The sequence below is a fragment of the Rousettus aegyptiacus genome, unplaced genomic scaffold, assembly GCF_014176215.1.
Source record: "Rousettus aegyptiacus isolate mRouAeg1 unplaced genomic scaffold, mRouAeg1.p scaffold_m13_p_1, whole genome shotgun sequence".
NCBI lineage: Eukaryota > Metazoa > Chordata > Mammalia > Chiroptera > Pteropodidae > Rousettus > Rousettus aegyptiacus.
The window spans coordinates 72841961-72853206 of NW_023416284.1; the positions used below are offsets into that span (position 1 = coordinate 72841961).

An 11246-nucleotide genomic window follows, 5' to 3' on the forward strand; every position below is an offset into this window, starting at 1 on the left:
CCTTTTTGGTTTCTGTAGTCATGGGAACATAGCTTTTGGCCCAATAAAACACACTTGCTAAGTCCTGTTATCTTGCCACCTTCTTTCAGGAAGCTGATTGGAGTGAATGAGAAATGAAAAATTTTGCCCAGCAGCTTCTTACTTGGTTATTTTACAATAAGCATTCTTAATTGAACTGATTCCTCTTTCTAACTAGATTTAGCAATTAGAGTTGCCCATAAAAGTTTAACCTAGACTTTTCCTGTGAGGGTCTCACCCTCCATCATGTCTGCCTGCCTCACAGCACTAGAGCTGAGTAATTGCAGTTAAGTTCAAATCTTCTTTTCAAAGCAGAGGAGATATACAGGGCCAGTTCCAGGTGGCTGGTTCTTCCATTGGTTAAATTCAAGAAGTACGTGCAAAGCACCTTGCCAATCACTCTGAGCAGCACAGCCTGAGACCTCTAGATGTCCACGGATCATTCGCCAAATATTTATTTAGTACCTACTCTTTGCTAGTCACTATTCTAGGCAAGCGTGATACAGCAATAAACAAAGCAGACAAAATCCCTGTACTTTCTGGTGGGGGAGACAGACAGTAAAGAAATAAATAAGTCAATGTATACTGTAATAGATAATGATAAGTGCTATACAGTAACTACTCTAATCTAGGAATAAGTATTAAAAACGAGCAAACACCTTCTGATGCTGTGCGTTGGTGCAAATGCTCTGGATTATAATGGAGGATGAAGTCCATTTTTGACAAAGAAGAGAAGATTAATGGAAGAATTTGTGCAAGTAGTGAGATTTAAACTGGACCCCGAAGAAAGTTTAGGCCAGATGAATACAGCCGCAGTGCAGGAAGAGAAGGAAGAAAAGCTTCCCAGTCATTATGAAACATTTCAGCAAAAGTCCGGGAGTGAGGAGAGGAGATGCAAAGCTCATTCAGAAGAGCTGAATGGTTTACTCCACCCTCAACAGTGGGATTACAGGTGGAACAGGAACCTGGTATTGAAAGTGATGTGGAGGCCAAGTGATGGAGGATTTTGACTGCTAAGGGGTATTATTTGAGTTTTGCATATAATGGGGAGTTACTGAGTGTTTTATGTGGTGAGTGCTCTGAGCAGATATGTTTATACATGGCAATGCGTCAGGTAGCTTTGTGTCAGCTGGACGCTGTATCTAGGTGCAAGGAGACACCTAGAGCAGTGTTGGCCCTGGTGGCGGACACCTAGTGGCTTTGAGAAAAGGAGAGTCTTTGGTTTCCCTTAAAAATCAGGTGGCATTGTCTTATTACTCAGATGATTTCAGAATTACTAAAATGTAGCTAGACATTTACATTCAAATGTGGTCTTTCCCAAGGCACTGCCATTCAAGTTCAAGGGCGGTAAATTAAGGCTCCGACAGGTTCACAGCTTTCCTTTTATAGCTGTAGTAGTGCAACTGGGGAGCTGAAAACCTGAGACCTATCAATAACTCTTAATGATTTCTTGTACCAAGCCTCAGTGAAGGCTTACATAAGCATATCTTTCAGATAATGCAGTTTTAGTTCCAAATCACTGCAATAAAGCGAGTATTGCAATGAAGCAAGTCATAATCTTTTTATTAGTGGAGGGTCTAGCCTTCAATTTTTAAAAAGATGCAACATCTGCGAAGTGCGATAAAGCGAAGCACAACAAAATGAGGGATGTCTGTAGTAAGAGGTGTGGCTTCTGCCTTCTCTTGATAAATTGCACATAGATGAACAGATAAGTTAGGGAAAGAAATGAATTTCACCATCTTCACTCTCTTGACATCGCAATTTACCCTCATGGTTCACAAGTAATATAGAGCCCTAAAAAGAAGCAAATACCTCAATTTTATAAGTTTATTTACTATCATCCGCCAGTTGAGTCCTCTTCGCTAACTCAGAGCCAACAAAGATATTTGATTCACCTAAGTTTAAAGATGAGCATTTTCCGTTCCTTTGTCCTTTCTCTTCTTCCACATTTTCATTCCCTACGTTTATTAGGCTCATTTCTGCCTGCTCCCTTTGTCGATGTTTATAGTGTCTGGAAAGGAGAAACAGTTGCTTGCACAAGGGTTTAAGACATTTTTGCCAGCAGTATGTTTGATGTGACTCTTTCCCCATCTTTCCTCGAAATCTTGAGTGAAGAATCTATTTGTCAGAAATACTGTGTGGAGTTGGCTCTAGCATTTTGGCCTGTTTCCCAGTGGGTGTGGGCCTGGAACAGAGCTGTCTTTAGGGAGTCTACCGTATTGGTTACAGAAAGAAATGTGATGCACATATATTCTCCCCTCCAACTCAAAGACTAAGCAGCCCAGGCTCTTCTCTCCCCAGGGGTTAGTAGTTGAAATTTGAAGCCATTTGAAGAGGGCTGGCAAAGAAATGGGTATTAACATCGATACTTTGAAAGTGCAAAGTTTTGCCAAGACTTAAGTCCTTCAGTAATTTCTGAGGACATTTTTAGTCAGTGAAAAACACAGTGTTGGAAATCTCCCAATCCTAATACATTTGGTTTTACCTGTATGCTTTGTCACTATTTGTTTAAGTTTTTTTCCCCCTGAAAAACACATAGTAATTTTAAAAAAAAAAACAACAACAACATTGTAAAATTGATTCATGAGGTGGAATTAGGCTGCTTGGAAGGGGCAGTATATGAACCATAGTGAGAATTCTTGCAATCCTCAAACTCAAGGGGACTCTCTCCTAAAGAGAATTTGGGCTGTTAATCACACTCCCTAGAAACAAAACAAAAACAAACAAAACAGTTTATTTGCCATTGTATCCCTTCAGATGTTCTTCATGAAACCATCTGAGGCCATGTGTAATTTTAAAGCAGGGCTGGGCGGAGCTTAAGAGCTCCAATGGCCTGTATTTGTAAATTGATTCTGGTACCAATTCCAGTGTGTGCGTGAGTGTGTGTGTGTGTGTGTGTGGTGGGGAGTAGTTCCCATATAACACCAAGCAATTCTCAGACACCAGCTGAGTGTCTGAGAATTCAGCTCAATTCTGACACCATCTATCCAGAGAGAGCATCGGATTCCACAGATTCAGTCTTACAAGACTTCCCTCCCACCCACAACTTCAGACTCCAGTCCAAGACTAGGCTGTGACCTGCACTTCTGACATACTGGCTGTAAACCAGAGGTTCCCATAACCTCCTCTCTAGGTTCAATCAATTTACTAGAGTGGCTGGCTCACAAAACTCTAAGACTCATTTTACTTATTAGATTACCAGCTTATTATAAAAGAATATAACTCAGGGACAAGCAAAGGGAAGAGATAAATAGGGCAAGGGATGGGGAAATGGTGCGGAGCTTCTATGCTCTCTGAGCTTGCCACTCTCCCAGCACCTCCATGTGTTCACCAACCCAGAAGTTCTCCAAACCCCATCTCTTTAGGTTTATATGGAGGTTTCATTACGTAGAAATGATGATTAATTACTGCTGATTGATTCAATCTCTAGTCCCTCATCTCTACTCAGAGGCTGGGGGACTAAAAGTTCCAACTCTCTAATCAATGGTTGGCTCACCAGGCAACCAGCCCCATCCTTAGGTACAGTTCAAAAGTTACTCATTAACATAACAAAAGACATCTTTATTACTTTCATCTCTTAGGACATTCCAGGAGTTTCAGAAGCTCTTAGCCAAAACAGGGACTAAGACCAAATATATATTTCTTATTATAAATCACAATATCACAGTGTGACTCTTGGTTCCACCTCTATCTCTGTGATCTTGAGAAGCTACTTCATCTTTCTGTGCTTCAGGTCCTCATCTATAAATGAGGTCATGAAGAGTACCTACTTCAGAGAAACAAAAGAAAAAAATAAACAAATGGTATTGCATCAAACTAAAATGTTTTTGCACAGCAAAGGAAACCATCAACAAAACAAAGACAACTGTTTGGGAGAAGATACTCACTAATGATACATCTGATAAGGGATTAATATCCAAAATATATAAAGAACTTATACAACTCAACAGAAAAAAAAAAAATCCAGTTAAAAAATGGGCAGAAAACCTGAACAGATACTTCTCCAGAGAAGAAATACAGATGGCTAATAGACATATGAAAAGATGCTCAAGGTCACTAATCAGAGAAATGCAAATAAAACCACGATGAGCTATCACCTCATACCTGTCAGAATGGCTATTGTCAATAAATCAAAAAACAGCAAGTGTTGGTGAGGATGAGGAGAAAAGGAAACCCTCATACATTGTTGGTGGGATTGCAAATTCATACAGCAACTAAGGAAAACAGTATGGAGGTTTCTCAAAAAATTAAAAGTGGATATACCTTTTGACCCACCAATTGCATTTCTGGGTATCTATCTAAAGAAAACCAAAACAATAATTCATAAAGATCTATGCACTCCTATGTTCATGGCAGCACAATTTACAATAGCCAAGATATAGAAGCAACCTAAATGCCCGTCAACAGATAATTGGATAAAGAAGTTATGGTTTGTATATACAATGGAATGTTACTCAGCCATTAAAAAAAAAAAAATGAAATCCTACCATTTGCAACAACATGGCTGGACCTAGAGGTTATTATGCTGAGTGAAATAAGTCAGATAGAGAAAGATAAATACCATATGATTTCACTTACATGTGGAATTTAAGGAACAAGAAGAATAAACTTATCAAAAACAGACTCACAAATACTGGAAAATTTGGTGACGAACAGAGCGAGGGATGTTGGGGGCTGAGAAAATAGAGTGAAAGGTTAAAGAAGTACAAATTAGTAGTTGATAGTTGGTCACAGAGATGACGAGCATGGCATAGGGAATGCAGTTAGCATTAATATGATGGCTAGATGGAGGGCCAGAGGATTAAGAGAGCAAATGGGGGGATCGCTTTATGAGGTATATAGATGTCTAACCAATGTACTGTGTACTTGAAACTAATTTAAATAAATTTTTTAAAAATTGATAAAAAAAGAGTACCTACTTTATAGACATGTTGTGAGGGTGAAGTGAGTTAATTCCTGTAAAGCCATTAGAATGGCCTAGCATCTAGTGCTGGATCTTTATTAATACCCGTGCTAAGGGTCCCTTCCAAAGATTCTTAAATACTCTTTTAAAATAAATTTCAACTGACTAATTTCATCCCATCTAGCAGATAGAAAAACGCTCTCAGAAGCTGTACAAAATGGAAGACTTTTATAGGCAGAAGGAGCAAAAAAATGTTTCTAGCAATGGGTGGATTATTTCAGGCAAGGTCATCTTCTTTGAGGGCAGGGTGGGGACTATTAGGCCAATTACTTCACTAATGCTGACCAGGTAATTCCAGATTGACTAGTTAAAGGTCACATTCCCAGGAAAGGCTGAAACCACAATTAAGTCTTCCTTTGCAGAAAAAGAGCTTAGCACAAGTGACTCCATTTGGGACCTCTTGTTTCTTTTTTAACAGTACTATAAGTAAATTTAGGTTAAATAATGGCAGGAAGAGGGGAAGCAGGGTTTCTTCTCAAAAGGAAAAAGAGCTTTCAAACATAGGGACAATATGAAGGGTTCTCGAAAAGCTTTCTAGAATCAATTACTGAAATGGAGGTGAGACTCATGGCTCCCACAAACTAGATTATAGGGGTACAAAGAGGGGAAATAACAGAATAACAGTGTAGGAGACACTAAAAAAGATTTATAATTCTGCTCTAAGTTTCCTTTTCTAGTATAATTGGTTCATTTATGTAAGTTATACTTGCTTTCGGTAGAGCTTATGTAATAACTAAAACCCAGGAAAGTCATAGTTATATATTTGTAGGGACCTGGGCTTGAACAGATAACCTGTCATTTCAAAAAGCACTGCCTGGCTCTAAGAGTGTCATACACCTATGAGCATTTAACTGCATGTATAGGATGGCCTTTTGAGAAGCTTAGATGTGGTAGCTTTGCCTTGACACACACTCTCTTTTTTTGCTCTCTTGCTCTCTCCCCTCTACTCCTTAACTCTCACACATATACTCTCCTGACTTGTATCAGCAGCAGCCTCCAATTCTGAACAAAAAGGATATTTACTGCATGCAATCATTTTACAAAGCTGGCCTATCTCCATTAGACATAATCATGAAATTGAGGGTGAAGGAGAAAGGCAACTTCACATTTGAAGCTACAAAAAGGCTGTGATTCATTTTTGGTCTCTTTATTAAGAAGCCTAGTCTCAGTTAGATAATTTGCAGCAAAGTTTTACCCTGGGGCGAGTTTCCCCAGTCATGTTAAATTCATAGGGAAAATCCTCCTAGGATTTAGAACTGAAAAATAGACAGCTTTAATAACAGAAACACTGATGGAAAAAGCAGGGAAAGGTGGCATGTTCTAACCATTTAGGGAAAAATTGGGTAAGATGTTACTAATAAGCTCTGCTATATTTTATCTGCCATTTCCTTCATCTGAAAGAATATTGAGATGAGCTTTTAAATTCTGAATGACTATCTGACAGCTCTCATCTCTAGGGGAAATTATTAGCAAGGGTTTTATTTTGCTATTAACTTTACTCAAAACTCAGAGGACACAGGCTTACTAGAGCCCAGAGGAAGAAATAAAATCTACAGACAAGAATGCCACGAAAAGAATTGTGGAACACAGCTTCTTCTAGTTCCCTTTCATGACCTGTGTGAACGCTGACCTTCGTATCACATGGGGCTGGGGTAGAGATTAGCAGGGCCCGTAGGACCCTCCCAGATATGGCCCCAACCGAACCTCCCACCTCCATCTCTCATCATTCCACTCTAACCCGTCCTACCACATACTCTGTATTCCATCACGCCAAACTGTCTGCTGGTCCCCAATAAGCCGCATTTTGAATGCTCTTTCCATCCATCTACCCTGCCGGGGGAAGCTTCTACTCATCTCTTTGGACTTTTCACCAATGTGACTTTATTCCCGAAAAATTTTCAACCCCAAGCAAAGTTAGTGGTATCTTTTTCTGGTCTTCCATAGTAACCAGTTTCTGCTTCATTGTGGAGCTTAGTAGACTGAAATATTAGTTTACAGTGTCTACTGCCCCTGGCAATCCAGAGGGAGCAGGGATGTAATCTTGGATATCTGGTACCCTCTAGCCCAGAGTTTCTCAACAGCAGAAATACTGACATCTTGGGGATGAAAATGTTGTATTGGGAGCTGTCCTGTGCATTGTAGGATGGTTAACACTATTCCTGGCTTTTGCTCATTAAATGCCAGGAGCACCCTGCTCTCAGTGGGACAGTTAAAAACTGTCTCCAGACATTGCCCCATGTCCCCTGGGGTAGAAAATTGTCACTGGTTGAGAACCACTGCTTCAGCCCTAACAGAGAGCCTGATATATACTAAATGCTTAATAAATAATCACTGGTAAGTAAATCAATGCCCAACTTAATGAATGACAGTGGGTGAATCAACAGATGAAGAAAGACTTTACTGTAGCTTTTACATACTCGTCAAATAAAACTCAAAGCCTTTATGCAGACAGTCAAGTTTCTTTACAAACTGCCTCACTTTCTATCTTTTCTCATATACTTTGCTCATCTGTGGGTTCTTCTACATTCTCATGCTGTTTTCTTCCTGACAATCCAAACTGTACTTACTTCAAGATAAAGAACAACTTATCTACTTCTGAAAGCCTTTCCCAATTCTCCCAATCCAGTGGTTTCCTGACTTCACATTCTCTAAATATTTATAAACAGGGTCTATAATGGAAAATTACAAGAATACATATATACGTATATATTATATATGTATTATCTGCATGTATATGTAATAGATGTCTATATATGCACACATAATATATGTATATACATTTATGTACTATTTTTTTCTTAGAACTATTTATATTTTTGTTTCAGAAATTCATATAGGAATTTCCTTCTCAACCAGAATTACTCCTTGATACTCATGCCTATGAGTTTTTTCTTTTAGCATCAGCTCAAGCTTTATGAAAAACAGATGTTTAGCTTTTGTTGAAGTGAATTTTTTCTTTAAGCAAGTGGCTGATGTGTTAAATCTGTGTAATTTGTGTGGTCCTGATATAGTTTTTAAAATGCATAGGGCTAACTCTTTAATACCTTACAGTTTTTAAACAAACTCATTTCAAGGAAACTCTGCAAATATGAATAAAAGTAATTTGCAATGTTTTAGGATTTCTGTGAAAAGACGCTAAATATGATGAGCAATGAGAGACAAAAATGGTTGCATTTTGTCTTAAATTTTGACTGTGCTCAAACTCCATCTAAGCTGCTTTTTCCATTGCTCAGTAAAACCACTTTAAAAACCTGGCCGTCCTAGCTGACCATGAGAGTATCCTTTGCACCCCATCTTCCTCAGGCATACTCGCAGTGACTCGCACATGCTTTCCCTAGGCTTCTGTTTGGAAATTTGCCCAAACATCTGTTCTACAGGGGATTTCTTTCTCAAGTTTTCCTTGGAAGAGTTCATATATTACCCATCAGTAGTCCTCATGGGGCTTCTGATCCTCAGTGTTCAATGGCACAGGTTAAGAGGACAACCTCAGAATCCACCAGCATTATGTTGGTGCTCCCATCTGTGACAGGACATAGCGTAGACACATTGGGTTGGGGTAGGATGGGGAAAAACATTCCTAGCTTGGACACTAATTTTCATGACACCTAAAAAAAAAATTAAAGGATGCTTTTGTTCAAGTCCCATAAATTGTGCCTTTTGGCAGAACAGCCTCTTGAGGCTTCCGTCTCCCTAGCGTTCCAAAGGTTCAGACTCTCCGTATATTCTCTGCTATATCTTTTGAATCGCCTTCTCCATGGCTCCCTCCTCCATGCCCATCCCACTGAAAATACAAAACTGAAATGCTTCTCTTGACCTTGCCTCTTCTTATAACATCTTGATTTACTGTACCTCACCCCAAACACATTGACTCTCACTGATCACTGCCACATCCTGTCTCACATTTATACTCAGCTCACTATAACCTGGCATCCTTGTAGTACTCCCTCACTTTTAATAATGCGCCCACTCTTTCTTAGAACCTAGGGCTTCCTAATCTTGTTACAACGTATGGCCCTTTCTTGGTACTCACACTCCTTGACTCTGCTGTAATCTTTGATATAGCCGACCTGCCCATTTGAAGTTGTCTCCTGGCTTAGCTTTTAGTCTCTTGATTTTTCTTAATCCTTTGTTTTCTCAGACTCCTTGATAGCCTCACAGTCCACTTTAGATGTAGGTCATTTCAGGGTTCCATCTTCAGTTTTATTTTCTTCCCCCTTTAATGCTCTTCTATAGATGATTTCTTTAGTGTTGTGTTTTCAAATACCAATTAAACGTGACAGTCACCAAATGCTTTTCTTTACCTTTATTATCCTCTGGAGGTTCCAACACGTTTTCAACTGACTCCAGGTTTGCCAGTTACCATGTATCTGAAATGCATCGTGGCCAAAACCAAACTCAATTTCCTTCCTACTCCCATGACTTGCTCCCATCAGTTTGTCCCCCTACTAAAGACTATCTGTTCCAAGCTAGAAGCAGAATTTTTATATTACTTCTATGCATCACTGATGGTACTTCTGAAGTTTTTATTTTTTTAGGCGAAGTAACCCAAGCTAACTTTGTCAGCTTACAATCCCTTATTTTTTATGTTTTATGACTACAGCACTTGGTCTTCCTAGGTGGTCTCCCATCCAAGTACTAACCAGGCCTGACCCTGCTTAGCTTCTGAGATCAGACAGGATCGGGCTTGTTTAGGGTGACGTGGCTGTAGACACTTCTGAAGTTTTTAAATGTTTCATACTTTTCATGTCAATAGATCAAAATTGAGTTTCCTGTCTCTGTTCTCTTCATGCTTTTATATATCCTTTCCTCTGTGGTAGGAATTCTCTGAGCAAAAACCAGATCTGATTGCCTCTCTCCTGTCCCCAAAGTTCCTTTGGCAGGGGAGAACCAAGTTCAAATTAAACTTGGAATTCAAGGTCCCCAATGACTGTAACTCTAACCACACTGCTTGTGAGTCTAATTTGTTACCACTTTGTTGATAGCAGGGGATGATCCAGCCCCACCAAACTGCATTCAAGACCTGCACATGCCTTATACTTTTTTCCCCCTGATAAAATCCAACTAGAATATCAGCGCTCAGCTCAAAGCTCCTTTGTCAAGCACCCTTATCTTCATTCCATAAGCAGAATTAACATCATCTTCTCGGCTTCCACAGCATTTTCTTTATAGTTCTATTATATCACCTAGTAAGATAGTGGTTTTCATGTTAGTCACTGAGTTTGAGAAGTCCATGGTCTATTGGGGTGAACAACATGTTATCTTATCCATTTGTTGTCCTGTCATCCACCCACCCATCCATCCATCCACCCATCCATCCATCCATCCATCCATCCATCCACACATCTACCTGGCTAGCATTTAAAATCTAACACATTTAAGATTTCCTCTAGTGTTAATATTCTATGATTTTAAATGTTATTTAACTTCTCTATATAGAGAAAATAGTGTATGTTACAGTCTAAGTATATGACACAGGCATCCTGTATCATTCATGTTGTAATCATTGTTAAATTTCCAACATTCAATAACTTAGTAGGTGCTCAATAATGTGTTGAATGAACAAATGAGGTAATTTCCAGAAATCGATGAAGATTGACATAGGTATAGGAATACAGTCACATGCGACATAATGATGTTCTGGTCAACAACAGACCACATATATATTTGATAGTGATCCTAAAAGATTATAAAGGAGCTGGAAATTTCCTATTGTCCAGAGATGTCACACTTAGAGAGCAGTTAGGATCTAGCAGCAGAAGGCTAGTTGTGTCCTATAGAATAGCGAATCCCAACCTTTTTGGCACCAGGGACCGGTGCTCCTGTGAGGATCTAATGCCTGATGATCTGAGGTGGAGCTGAGGCGGTGATGCCAGTGCTGGGAAGCAGCTACAAATACAGATGAAGCTTTACTCTTTCCCCTGGCGCTCGCCTCCTGCTGTGCGGCCCAGTTTCTAACAGGTTGTGGATCGGTACCAGACTCCTGCTATAGAATATAGTCCAAGAGTCTGTACCCTGAGACCATTACTGCTAGGACCTAGACAGGTACCCATCTGTTCTGACCAGGCAGCTAACTAGCAGCATCACTTGGGTTTAAATTATTAATTTACAACTTTGCCATTCCCTTTCTTCTCTAATACCTTCCAGTCCTTTCCTCAATTTTTACTTTTCATCTGTTTATATATATATATATATTACCCTATTTTCACACACATTCTAATCCTATAATCAAAAAAACATAGAATAACTGGATGAATGTTCCCCTCAA

General features: G+C 39.4%; 1 pseudogene; it reads right to left on the reverse strand.

Moving 5' to 3' along the window:
* Nucleotides 1–9572: 9572 nt before the first annotated feature.
* Nucleotides 9573–9691, reverse strand: LOC118605071 (annotated as a pseudogene).
* Between the last annotated feature and the right edge of the window lie 1555 nt (nt 9692–11246).